Genomic DNA, 13,573 nt, shown 5'->3' with positions numbered 1-13,573 from the left:
AAACAAACTTTTACGTCAAAAGTTGACTTTTCTGACAGAAAAAAAAACATAACGTTTCAAATTAAGTTAATTCGCGCATTGTAGACTAGTATTCTCAGAACTTAAACGAGATAAGAATTACAACTACGATTGATGGATAATAGGTAAAAAAAAAAAAGTATTATTATTATTATTATTATTATTTTGTTATTAAATGCTCAGGGGGGTTATCCCCGGAGTCCGATTCTCCGAGGGCCCAGCCTGAGCTCCATCCGTTACTGCTGGACCACTCCGCACAACAAGGCGGTTAGTGATCACAGCAGGCCAAAGTCATTTCCCTTAAGAGACGGAGAGAACCAAGTAAAACAGCCTTCTGCATTCTAACTGCCAAGAACTCAGCTTTTGATGAGCAAGCTGGAACTTTGGCCAGTGAGGATACAAAAGACTGTTTCATCCCTCCTAGGACGCCAACAATCAGGACGACAAGCTTGACACGGTAACCTGGGTAAAGTTTGCCAATTTCAAACGGGAGATCCTGATATATTTGTCTTTTGTGCTCTTCTTTGGCTGAGATGTTGTATTCAGCCGGGACCGAGAACTCAATGACATAAATGTCACGAGTGGCCTTGTCGAAGAGCACAATATCAGGTTTGTTGTGATCTATCCGCCGGGTTGTTGCAAATGGCATGTTCCAATAAATTTTGCAACTGTCCTTCTCAACAACCTGGGAAATATCTCCTGGCAAATAAGGCAGCACTGGTGTCACGTCAATACCGTAGCAATGACGAAGATAGTAGTACAGTACTCTCAGGGCAGCATTGTGACGCTGGATATATGCACCTCTCGCCAGCACTGGACATGCCGACAAAAGGTGCATAAGCGTCTCCGGATGTTGTCTACACCTCCTACAGGACGTGTCCGGAAACTGCACCTGGAGCACCTTGCTACGGTACTCAAGAGTGTTAATGACACCATCTTGGCAGGCAAATATGAACCCTTCAGTCTCGGACATCAGGCCCGCTGACTTTAAGAAGGAAAACGTCAGCTGGATGGACAAGTCATGATCACGCACGTGTTTAAAGAACACGCTGTGCATGGACTTGTCCATCAGTTCGCCAAGGAGTAGTTTTTCCTCGGCGTTCTGATGACGCTCTTAAATTCCTCCTTTCGGAGTTCCATAAGAGCGTTTATTTCTCCAAGACCAAGGGTTCTTGCCGCATATATTGCTGCCTTATACAAGAATGACCCCTTATGCGCATTTTCATGTTTATGTACAATTTGCATAAGAAAGTCATCCTCGTCTGCAGTGAAATTGACAACTTCGTGAGTTAAACCCAGGACCAAACGGTCGTGAAGCCGCTCCAAACTCTGCAAACCTCTCCCACCGATGGACCGGGAGAGGTATCATCTGGCGACTGATGAATTGGGGTGCATTCTCCGATTCATATTAATGATGTTATGGGTTTTGATGTCGAGATCTCGTAAATCCTTTCGGGTCCATTTCAGGACACCGAAAGAGTATAGTAAGACTGGGACAGCGAGCATGTTAGTAGCTGAGACTTTGTTTTTGCCGGAAAGTTCGAAGGACCAAATTTTCCGCAGTCTCCTAACATAGTCGCTCTGGAGAGTTGTTCGGACTTCAGAGACTGCATGCATGCGGTGCTCTTCCATTCCTAGATATCTATACAACTCCCCGGCGTCTAATTGTCTTAAGACACTCCCATCTACTAACTCGACACCTCCACCCGTATCAGAGCACTTACCCTTCGCCAGGTGTACGACCGCACACTTGTCCAACCCAAAAGATATTCCGACATCTCGTGTGTACTCTGCTACGATGTTGAGGGCCGTTTGTAGATGATCTTTGTTGGCACTGTATATCTTTAGATCATCCATAAACAGTTGGTGAGTGATCGTGTATACTCGATCACTCGGTGGCCCCGCAGAGTACCCACGAGTTTGTCGGAGGGCAACAGATATTGGCAGCAGTGAGATGCAAAACAACAGAGGGCTCAGAGAATCTCCCTGAAAGACGCCTATCTTGTACTGAACAGTTCCGGTTACGTGCAATGCATTTCCACTTCCTATGTGAAAACGCGTTCGCCAGAGCTGCATTGTACGTCGAATGCATTCCACTATTTCGGGAATGACTCTCAGGCATTTGAGTAGATATAAAATCAACTCATGTGGAGTTGAGTCAAATGCCTTGCGATAGTCAATCCAAGCCATTGACAGGTTGCGTTGATAGTAGATCGCATCTTGTAAGACGCATCGATCCACTATCAGGTTCTCCTTGCAACCTGACAGGCCTCTTTTACTGCCACGTTGTTCATATATCTGTTGCCATACAGGCTCTATCTGCTGCAAGATACGGTTATCTAAAATTTTTGTAAAAATTTTATAAACCATATTCAAGCAGGTGATAGGCCTGAAATTCTAAGGGTCAGACAAGTCATCTTTTTTAGGTATCAGTACGGTTCGCCCTTCTACAAGCCAGTTCGGAATCGGATCGTCAGCTCTAATGTACGATGTAAATATGCAGGCCAGATGGAGGTGGGTAGAAGTAAACTTCTTCCACCAGAAGACATTAATGCCATCTGGTCCCTGGGCAGCCCAATTTTTGCTGCGATTTAGAGCTGAACGAACTTCATCCACACTGACTGCAGGGCTCTCTTCATCAGCATTCTGCCGACGGTGTTCCCGACAGAATGCTTTGAAGTCGTGCAGAGCTGGAGTATTGGCGTTCACGTTTGGTTGATCTCCATACAACTCAGTCCAAAAAGCTTCCACCCGCTCAGGTGTTGGATAAGTCCCAGTAACATCGGTCTTTGCTGTCAGAAACCGTGAAGGGCTGGATCGAAACAACGAGTTGTCGACCAACCGCTTCAGCCTTTTCTCTAGTGACTTTTTGGCAGTCACTAGAGCCCGCAATTTATTAAGAGACTCTTCTTTGATGACAAGAAGAGTACTCTTGTTCAGTGTGTGATGACGCCACCGAAGTTCAGCAACAATGCGTCGAATTCGGGGCGTGTATGCTTTTTGAGTTGTTTCGAACTCAATCACACACTGAATGCGGGAGACATGTTTCCGGGATCTGTCAATTTTGGAGCCAAGTTGTAAGATGCGCTGTCTCAACCTTGCCTCGATCGAGAGACAATGTCTCTCTCTCGGAAAAGCCGAAACTGCTGCACCATATACAACCTGGCTCACAGTGAGCAGGGTGGAGTCCACCAGGAGGGCTGCACGGAGATCTTCGTTTACCGCGTCAAGCTGTTGTTGGGAGTAAGTTATCTTTTTAGATATACTTACTTGCCGTCCTACAAAGGGATTGTTGTTGTCCAAGGAGGAACGGCGTCGCTCTTGGTGTAGTTGCGCCGGAAAGGAAAGTCTATTAGACTGCCTTCTGTCCGGCACAAGCGATCTTCTATTTCGCCGAAGATGAGCGGCATAATTACGCAGGTGTTTGGGCGTAAAATGCGCTAGCTCCGGATGCATATCACTCCAAAGAGTGTGCATCCGGGCCATATAGCCGCTCACCCCCGGCTCGCTACATTGGTAGCACACCAAGAGATCGACTCTCAGTTCCTCGTCCACTTAAAGTAAGTCCTTAAGTTGCCAGGGTCGTCATCTTTCATCGGGTCCGGCGTGCTCCTCCCACCTGATGAATGGTCCTCATCCGAAAAGGACCGGTTGTGGGGAGCACTTCTGAGTTGGTATCTTCTGGTAACTCAGTTATTTCCATGCAGTGGGTAGTTGGCCCACTGCACGGGCTACGTCGTTCGCCTACAGACCTGATGTTATGGTCTGCGTTTCCCGCGATGCGCCGCTTGGAGGCCACGTAGCAAGCACCGCTTATTATTATTATTATTATTATTATTATTATTATTATTATTATTATTATTATTAGTATTATTAGTATTATTATTATTATTATTATTATTAATAGGCACCGCATGCATGCGGTCTCTGAAGTCCGAGCAACTCTCCAGAGCGAGTATGTTAGGAGACTCCGGCAAATTTGGTCCTCCGATCATTCCGGCAAAAATAAAGTCTCAGCGACTAATATGCTCGCTGTCCCAGTCTTACTATACTCTTTCGGTGTCCTGAAATGGACCCGAAAGGATTTACGCGATCTTGACATTAACACCCGTAAGATCATTAATATGAATCGGAGCATGCACCCCAATTCATCAGTCGCCAGATTATACCTCTCTCGTTCCATCGGTGGGAGAGGTTTGCAGAGTATAGAGCGGCTTCAAGACCGTTTGGTCCTGGGTTTAAAACACGAAGTTGTCAATTTCACTGCAGACGAGGATGACTTTCTTATGCAAATTCTACATAAACATGAAAATGCGCATAAGGGGTCATTCTTGTATAAGGCAGCAATATATGCGGCAAGAACCCTTGGTCTTGGAGACATAAACGCTCTTATGGAACTCCGAAAGGAGGAATTTAAGAGCGTCATCAGGAACGCCGAGGAAAAACTACTCCTTGGCGAACTGATGGACAAGTCCATGTACAGCGTGTTCTTTAAACACGTGCGTGATCATGGCTTGTCCACCCAGCTGACGTATTCCTTCTTAAAGTCAGCTGGCCTGATGTCCGAGACTGAAGGGTTCATATTTGCCTGCCAAGATGGTGTCATTAACACTCTTGAGTACCGTAGCAAGGTGCTCCAGGTGCAGCTACCGGACACGTCCTGTAGGAGGTGTAGACAACATCCGGAGACGCTTATGCACCTTTTGTCGGCATGTCCAGTGCTGGCGAGAGGTGCATATATCCAGCGTCACAATGCTGCCCTGAGAGTACTGTACTACTATCTTCGTCATTGCTACGGTATCGACGTAACACCAGTGCTGCCGTATCTGCCAGGAGATATTCCCCAGGTTGTTGAGAATGACAGTTGCAAAATTTATTGGAACATGCCATTTGCAACAACCCGGCGGATAGATCACAACAAACCTGATATTGTGCTCTTCGACAAGGCCACTCGTGACATTTATGTCATTGAGTTCTCGGCCCCGGCTGAATACAACATCTCAGCCAAAGAAGAGCACAAAAGACAAATATATCAGGATCTCCCGTTTGAAATTGGCAAACTTTACCCAGGTTACCGTGTGAAGCTTGTCGTCCTGATTGTTGGCGTCCTAGGAGGGATGAAACAGTCTTTTGTATCCTCACTTGCCAAAGTTCCAGCTTGTTCATCAAAAGCTGAGTTCTTGGCAGTTAGGATGCAGAAGGCTTTTTTACTTGGTTCTCTCCGTCTCTTAAGGGAAATGACTTTGGCCTGCTGTGATCACTAACCGCCTTGTTGTGCGGAGTGGTCCAGCAGTAACGGATGGAGCTCAGGCTGGGCCCTCGGAGAATCGGACTCCGGGGATAACCCCCCTGAGCATGTAATAACAAAATAATAATAATAATAATAATAATAATAATAATACAAAATTAACTTGCACTAGTTTTTAGATTAACTAAAATAATGGTGCTAATAACATGGAATTGAGAATTTTTCTAGTTCAGGATCTTTAAACATACAGGTCAATTATGCGGTAGTTGAATAAAAATCTACGATAAATATTTTTGTGTTTATTTTCGAATGTCAGCCTCCACATTCAACCGATTTGCTGTTTTTTTTTTTTTTTTTCATTCTTCCAATTGATTAAGCTTCAGAAAGATTAATTTGTTTCTTGGAATAGCAATTCTCTTTAGTGGCTTAATCTCCGGTACATTTTCGATCATCTCTTTCGTCGTAGTAGGTTCATCTGTAAATTTTGATTTACGTTTATCTCGTAATCTATGCAGACTTTAATCATACTAAAATGTTTAGAAATTTTAAAAAAAGTGACATTGTTGTCAAAGTTTGTGACATTGTTGATGGTAAATTTAAACAAAATGTTTTTTATTTTTTAATAACTTCAATATTTATTTTTCGATCGCTTTTGACATAATATGTTTATTGTTAGTGCTTAAAAAACTTCGTTTAACGTCGCTAAATTCGTCAAAGTCAGTCGAATCATTCGTGAGATTTTTAATTTTTTATAATCAAACCAACTGGTTTTTTAATACACTTTAAAATTTACAATCGCATCGTTTGGTAAGTAATAAAAAATCTTCTCGTGCTTAAAAAACTAAGTCAAATGCTACAATCCTCATGAAAATCTATTGATTCGGTTGGAGGATATTGCAATTAAAAATTTTTTTAACATCCACTAGTTTTTCGAGTTCGAAGTGTTTCAAGAAGTACATTAGCGCTGAAAAAAATTATATTTTTTCCGCCATCCTAACATCTTTTCTAAGATTTTATTTAAATTTATTAATCCAACTAAAAAGTGATCACTAATTTTTGAAATAAATGATTATTTTATTTTCAAATATTCTTAACTTTTTCAAAAATTGACTTATCGACGAAGGTTTTTGGGCGGCTAATTGAAAGTTGATAGGAACTGGACAATTTGTAGTGTCTCAATCCCCACCGCCAAGCCGAAACTACCCGTCCAAGAACCCCAGGTACCGAGCTGGACATTGATTGGAAAATACTTTAGCATGAAAGAAATAAATCAATATTTGATTAGAATTATTGGAAATAGTACTCACTTGGATAGGTGACTGGATTGATGAAGGGTGAGTATGAGTGGCAAGTAATCGCCTGTTAGGTGATAGTATGAGTGGCAAGTGAATCGCCTGATTTCAAATAATTAGAGAATAAATCAATAAATAGATTAATAAGAAATAAATAGAAATGAGTTTTGAGGATATTAACAGTGAGGGTCAAGCCTAAAAGTGATTCGGGTCCTTCAGTATGGATTAGACTTCTCTCCGAGACTTCGATCGCTTTAGGGTTGACCTAACAATAGATAGTAGTAGATAAAAGCTGTTAACATAAAGAATAGATTGAATTATAACTAAATAAATAAATAGTGTTTAAAATTGTTTGATCTGCTCTGCTAACTGCTGCTGTAAACAAAGAAGATTACTGGCATAAATTTTTGAATGATATGTTGATGAGTGGTATTTAACAAAGTTTTATTAAAAGAAAAGTTATGATATTTTGTTTTTTTTTTTTTTGAACAGTAATGAATAATAATATTTGTTTTATGTGGTAACTAGGGTTGAAGTTATAATATGTAATATAATAGCAGCTATAAAAGTAGTATAATTACTAATGAAAAATATGAATAATGAATAAATGAAGTAGCGGTGGGTACGGCAACGACGAACTTATTTGTTTAATGAACGTAAGTGCGCCTTGTGGAACCTCTCGATGTCTTGGGCAGTATACTTGGTTCCAATCCAGTTACGGTACCCGGGCCAGCGAGCGTTGCAGTGTCTGCACTGCGGATCAAAATATTGGACTGGTACTCCACAGCCTTGGCAACGGCCTCTGAAATGGTCCTTCTGTTCTTTGTCGTGGGGGCGGAAACACATTTCCGTCGTCACCTGGTCCTGATAGCAGATATGACACATATCTGGCCGCCAGGGTAATCGGCATTGTGCGAATTTGTGGTCGCGTTGTCTGCAATTCTGACAGGCGTCAGTAATGAAAAGCGACTGCGCCTGTGTGGTGACTGTCTGGGTCCACGAGTCTTGTAGGTCGGGCTGCTGGTAAATTGGCTTAGCAGCTTGACAGGCTCCACGAATGGCCTTGCGGAATGTCTCAAAGTCTACGAGACGTATTCCATTGTGGACCCGGACTCCTTGAGTTGGGTCGGCTTCTGACGTTGATTCTGCTGCCGTATCCTTAAGGAATTGCTCAAAAGCAGCTTGAGCTGACATTGATGGAATGTGTTTGGCAGCTGGTGTCGTTTGTGAGTATGGTATCGAATGAGCGTACGTTACCATCATAGACTCAGCTGGTGTAGCTTTTCTTATAGCCCCAGTGGCTATGTGAGTCTTCATGAAATCCTCTGGAATCTCTCCCCGAGCTGCCATGTTGGACAATACTGGTGATAGTGGAAAATTGTCACCTTCTGGAGTCGGTTTAGATGTTTCCCGACGAACTTTGAGTCCAGCTTTGGGGCCGCATGCCGAGGCTGGTTGGCTGGCCAATAGTGGTATGGCTGCTTTGTTGTCAGCAGTTGTCCCAACGTTGAATATGGTAGGCTGGAGTCAAGAATTATCTCCTGAGTCTTTGCATCAGCAATGGTGTCGTTCTTGACTTTAAGCGCATGGCCCAGTAGTTGTAGCTTGGGTTCGATAGCTTCGAAGCGATGGTTCACATCTTGGACGCCTTGGGCCACTTCTCGCGCGTATTTGCTGAAGTGCTGTAGCTGTTGGTACTGGCAAGTGTGTAAGTTGGATTCGACTACAACGAGACCCCGTTGAAGGTCTTGTAACTTTGTGGCATTCTTGCGAGTTTCGTCTCTCAATTGACTGATCCCGTCGAGGAGATCGCCAACCCATGCTGGTGGTTGTTCTACAGTGATGGCCAGTCGAGACAGGAGAGATGGACCCTGCTCCTTATTTACCGGCAGATGTGGTTTTCATATCTCGACTGACTCGGGTACCGTGTTGTCAGACCGCTCGATGTCCTGTGGTGTCGTTGGCTCCTCGGCTGACGCTGGTAGCGGGGGCAGTAATGAAGATGGAGATGTACAGTTAGGATGAGTGCGAGATGGTGGTGAGTTATCCGAGTCCAGAGCCTCTGCTAATGACCCAAGAATCAACGATTCCTGGCTTGAGGACTCTGGTGTCGCTATTAAAGACATGATAAACGTTCTCTCAGATGAAACCTGTAACAAATTGGTTCTTTTAGATCTGCGCGATAGTTTTAAGTCGTTTAAATAATATGTGCCGAGGTTATTACCCGAAGAGTCTGCTAATTTAACTACTAAAGGACTAATAATTTCGGTTATCACCGCGGGGCCTGCATATTTGGGTGCTAATTTTGCACTGTAACCATCGGCTTTTTTGCTGAGACGTTTGTTTAGATAGTAAACCTGATCACCAATTTTTAAGTCAACTAATTTGGTGGAAAATCGTTTCTCATGTTGTTTACGCGGACGATCCCGAGCTTTGAGCATGTGACGTTCGACAAAGTGCCTAAGTTCATCCATGCGGTCGATACGAGCTTTCCACGGAGCAGTATCAGTTTCGGTAATTTCTTCGGTAACGTACTGGTCTAATATAAGATGTGGATCGCGCCCATGGTTAAGATAGAATGGCGATACCCCTAAAGCTGTATGTACTGCGGTATTATATGCAAGTTTTAGATCCGGGAGGTGGAAATCCCAGTCACGTTGATTTTGGCTGGTAAAAGCTACAATCATAGATTTTATAGTACGATTGCAACGTTCTACGGGGTTTGCACATGGGTGCCCTATCGGTCTTGGAGTAAATTGAATGTTATATTGTTGAAATAGAGTTTGAAGATCTTTGTTAATAAATTCTTTACCGTTATCTGAGATAATTTGTCGTACGGGTCCCCAGTGGCATAACACGTAACGCAGATGTTTGGCTATTTCCCTACCTGTTTGCTGTCTAAGGGGGAAAATTTCAAGATAACGGGTATAAATGTCTTCTATTACTAGAGCATATTGATGACCTGATGCGGATTTTGTATATGGACCTATCGTGTCCATTGAGATAATGGTCCATGGTTGTGTAGGTGGTCTAGTTCCTATATATCCTTGCGGTTTGGTTTGGATACTTTTTGTTTTAATACAAATTTCACAAGAGCTTACAAAAGAGGAGATGTCTCGATACATGCCTGGCCAATAGTGTGTTTCTCGTATACGCCAGTAAGTTTTATCTATGCCTAAATGACCAGCTTGTACATCGCAATGGAACTTTTCTATATGTGGGTTAATTTCTGATTCGGTGAGGACAATTTTCCAGGCGTTTAAATCACCTAGTATTTCTTTAGTAGCTGAAGGCCGATAGTAGTATAGTCTGTCATTTTCGTATTTCCATTCTGGATATTGGTCAGGAAATTTTTGTACTACGCGAACTTTCTCATCGTACCAGCAAGAGTTTGGTGTATTTATACTACTTAGAGTGGTGGCAATATGGTCAGTAATGTTCGTGTCCTCGTAAAGTCTAGTTAGTGCGTCTGGGGCTTCATTTTGTGTTCCCCTATAGTGTATGATTTCAAGATTATAAGCTGAGAGGTCTATGGCCCAGCGGGCTAAACGACCTGCAGGGTCTTTTAAGCTATATAACCATTATAAGGCGGAATGATCGGTGTATACAGTTACTGGGAGTCCCTCTAAATATCCTCGGAGTTTCCGTAAGGCCCAAACAACAGCAAGACATTCTTTTTCGGTGGTTGTATAGTTAGACTCTGCTTTAGTAAGGAGACGACTTAAACATACGATTAAATGTTCACGATCTTCCTGGTCATTATATTGGGTTAATATCGCGCCTAAACCGGTGTTACTGGAATCAATGTAGAGACGATGAGGGCAATCGGGTTCAGGTAATGATAGTGTTGCGGCTTGTAGTAAAGCTTCTTTGGTTTTTTGAAAAGCTTCTTCTTCGATATCGGTCCATTTCCATTCTACTCGAGTACTAGTTAGTTTATTTAGGGGTCCTTGTACCTGAGCTATATTTTTAAGATGTTTATGGTACTAATTGACAAGTCCATTAAATCTACGCAGTTCCTTACGGTTAGTAGGCCATGGATAATCCGCGATATTTTCAAGACGAGCGGGGTCAGGACTCATACCTTCATTATTTATTATGAAACCGAGAAATTTTACTTCAGATCTCCCGAATTGACTTTTTTCTTCGTTGATTTTGAGGCCTGCTTGACGAAAAGCCTCAAAGACGGCTTGTAAGTAAACTAGATGTTCTTCTAAGGTATCGCTAATTATGATCCAGTCGTCAAGATACGCGAAAATTTTCTCTTGAGCACTGGAAGCGTATTGTCTAGCTGTTTGGTAAATAATTTTCATAACTATGCGGAGGACTTGGTCGGTTAACGCTTGGTAAGTGCTTGGGGCATTTACTAAACCGAAAGGCATTCTAACATATTCGAATTGGCCTCTGCCATCGACACAAAAGGCTGTATATTGTCGACTGTCTTCCTCAACTAATATCTGGTGGAACGCGTCGCTAAGATCGATGGTTGAAATAATTCTGGCTCCGCGAAGACCTGATAGAATACGATGCATAATAGGTAATGGGTATGCAGATTTTTTGGTCTTTTTATTTACGGGACGATAATCTATACATATGCGCCACGTATTGTTCTTTTTGGCTACCATTACGGGTGAGCATGCCCAACTACTATTAGAAGGTCGAATGTATCCCTTTTCAAGCAATTGATCGACTTTCTCGTAGTGCTTTCATTACTGGTTGGCTACGTTGATAGGGTTTACAACGGACTGGTATGTCATCGATTACTTCGATTCGGTGTTGAATTAAATCAGTGACTCCTAAATTTGCGTTTTTATTTTTCTCGAACTCTACCGCGAGGAAATCACTTAGCTTAGAACGTTGGGATGAGCTTAGTATGATCAGGGATAGTTTGTCTGTCTGGTCATTTCTAGAGAGGAAACGATGCTTTACAGAATTTTCACCGAGCTTCTAAGTGGATGCTTTGGATTCGACTCGAACATCTGCTTGTTGCCAAAGGACTAGTCCTAGGATCATGGGTGTTGATAATCCTGGAAGGACACTCAGCCAGGTTAGGAATGATCTACCGTCGATTTCGATACGGAATGGGGCACCACCTTGCGTATACGTGGATGCAGAATCGGCTAAAGTTACTCCGAAGGTACTGGTAGGGTCTGGGCCTAACTTTTGCAATTCCCTACCTTGAATAATTTTGTAAGCTTTGTCTGAAATATAATTACGTTCACTACCACTGTCTAATAGTATGTTAATTCGATGGGGACCGATAGTCACTTCTGCTAACATACGACTCGTTTGTATAGGAGGTGAGTTTACATTACTGTCGAAGGATTGATTGGCATCCGGGTCATGTATCGGCATCAAGTAATCGGTTATTTCATTATAATCTGATTTTATTTGAAGATCCGGATCATTATTTATTGTTTCTAAATCGGAATCGTCTTCGTAATCTTCATATTCCGAATCCGAAAAATCTAAATTTAGTGAGCTAGTAAGTTGTCCAGAAAATGTTAATGATTTTGAATCGATGTTATTTACAGTAGATTCCTGAGAATAATTATTAGGGGAATTCTGTGATGTAAAAGGCTGTGAGTCTGTAATAGGAGTTTTAGTTCGCTCTACCGCAATTGTATTGGCCCTAGTGGGGGTAGAGGAAATCTACCAGGGCACCTACTCGTTTTTTGGATTTATACTTCGCTCGAGGGGAGGTAAACCTGCTCTGGCGCGGATCTCGTCAGTAGTGCGTCCACAACAATTGTCTGAAATATGTCCAGGGCGACCACAGCGTCTACAAATAATCGGTGACGGTACATTGTTTGAGGTAGCTTGGAGTTTCTTTACTATGAGTTGTACTAGCGCCGGTAAATCGGCAGCTGTGGAGGTATCTGCATTTTTAGGATCCTTTTTAGGAGTGTAAAAGGGATTTGGGGTGCTAGGACTTGTGATAGCGTCTAGTGTTGTTCTGTCATTGTTATTAGTAATTGAATCAGTGTCGTCTGCTGTCATAAGGTCTGAATCTACAACTGCATTTAATTTGGCACGTGATTTAGCATTATTATTATTATTATCATGAGAGGCTTTGGTTTTAGTGTTAAGCGTCCATTCTGTTCGGTTACGTTTACCTGCATCTATTACCGACTGCCAGGCACTGACGCGTTTGTAAAGCAATGCATAAGTACTAATTGGTTCTTCAGCAAATTTAGAAAGAAATTGAAAATTAAATTTTTCAATAATAATCCGTACTTGTCGATTTTCCGGAAGGGGTTCTTCTAGTTGAGCGAAAGCACCTTGTATACGATTAATGAAAGTTATTCCTAATTCATCATCGCGTTGCTGTAAAGAGAAAATCTCTTGTAACAATGCTTCATCAGACTGATGTTCTTGCCAAATTTTAAAATGCTCTTTGAAAGTTTGCCAATCAATAAACATATATTCGTTTTGATAATACCATTCTAAAATATGTCCGGTTAAGGTAGTTATGATAACTGGTCTAAAATGGTCTCTAGAAATATCATTACTATCCATTCTCTGTTCCATCACCTTAAGGATCTTCTTTGCATCTAATTTAATTGAAGAGTCACGTGGTGGAAAAGTAATATTCCAAGACTTAGCTGTACGGCATATGTCGTTGAGTCGTAGCGTTGTGTTGTTGTATTGCCACGTCTGTGAGGGAACGGGGCCTGTAAATTGTCTTGGAGTATTGTATGTATGTTTGTTTGAATAGGTAGAGGGTATCTGTAAAGGTACATTTGGTATAGCGTACGTCCGTGAGGGGTACGTTGGTGGAGGTAATGTATTCTGCTGTACTCTGTACGGAGCTGGAGTATGATAGTATAGTGGAGGTCTCGGTGGAGGGGCTGACGGAGCAGCTTGTGAGTGTGCCACTACACTATACTGAGGTACTGGCGGTCGCGATAATGGGGCTGGTGACGGAGCGTACGGTAAACGCGCAGCTCCGCTCTGAGCCTGTAAGGGGGGATAGAAGTAGGGAGGTACACGTAATTATTTGACGCGCTTGGCC

The 13,573-nt window shown here is 42.5% G+C and overlaps 1 protein-coding gene across 3 annotated transcripts in view; it reads left to right on the top strand.

The window, feature by feature from the left end:
• The window catches only part of LOC141529515 (patj homolog), a 769,735-nt gene that overhangs the window by 706,008 nt on the left and 50,154 nt on the right, over window positions 1–13,573 (top strand). The window lies entirely within an intron of this gene.

This window comes from Cotesia typhae, unplaced genomic scaffold (assembly GCF_013202065.1).
Source record: "Cotesia typhae breed Kobodo isofemale line unplaced genomic scaffold, CoteBio_Ctyphae contig_48, whole genome shotgun sequence".
NCBI classification, from domain to species: domain Eukaryota; kingdom Metazoa; phylum Arthropoda; class Insecta; order Hymenoptera; family Braconidae; genus Cotesia; species Cotesia typhae.
The sequence above is the reverse complement of the archived record's forward strand: the minus strand, read 5'-3'. Positions and strand labels throughout refer to the sequence as shown.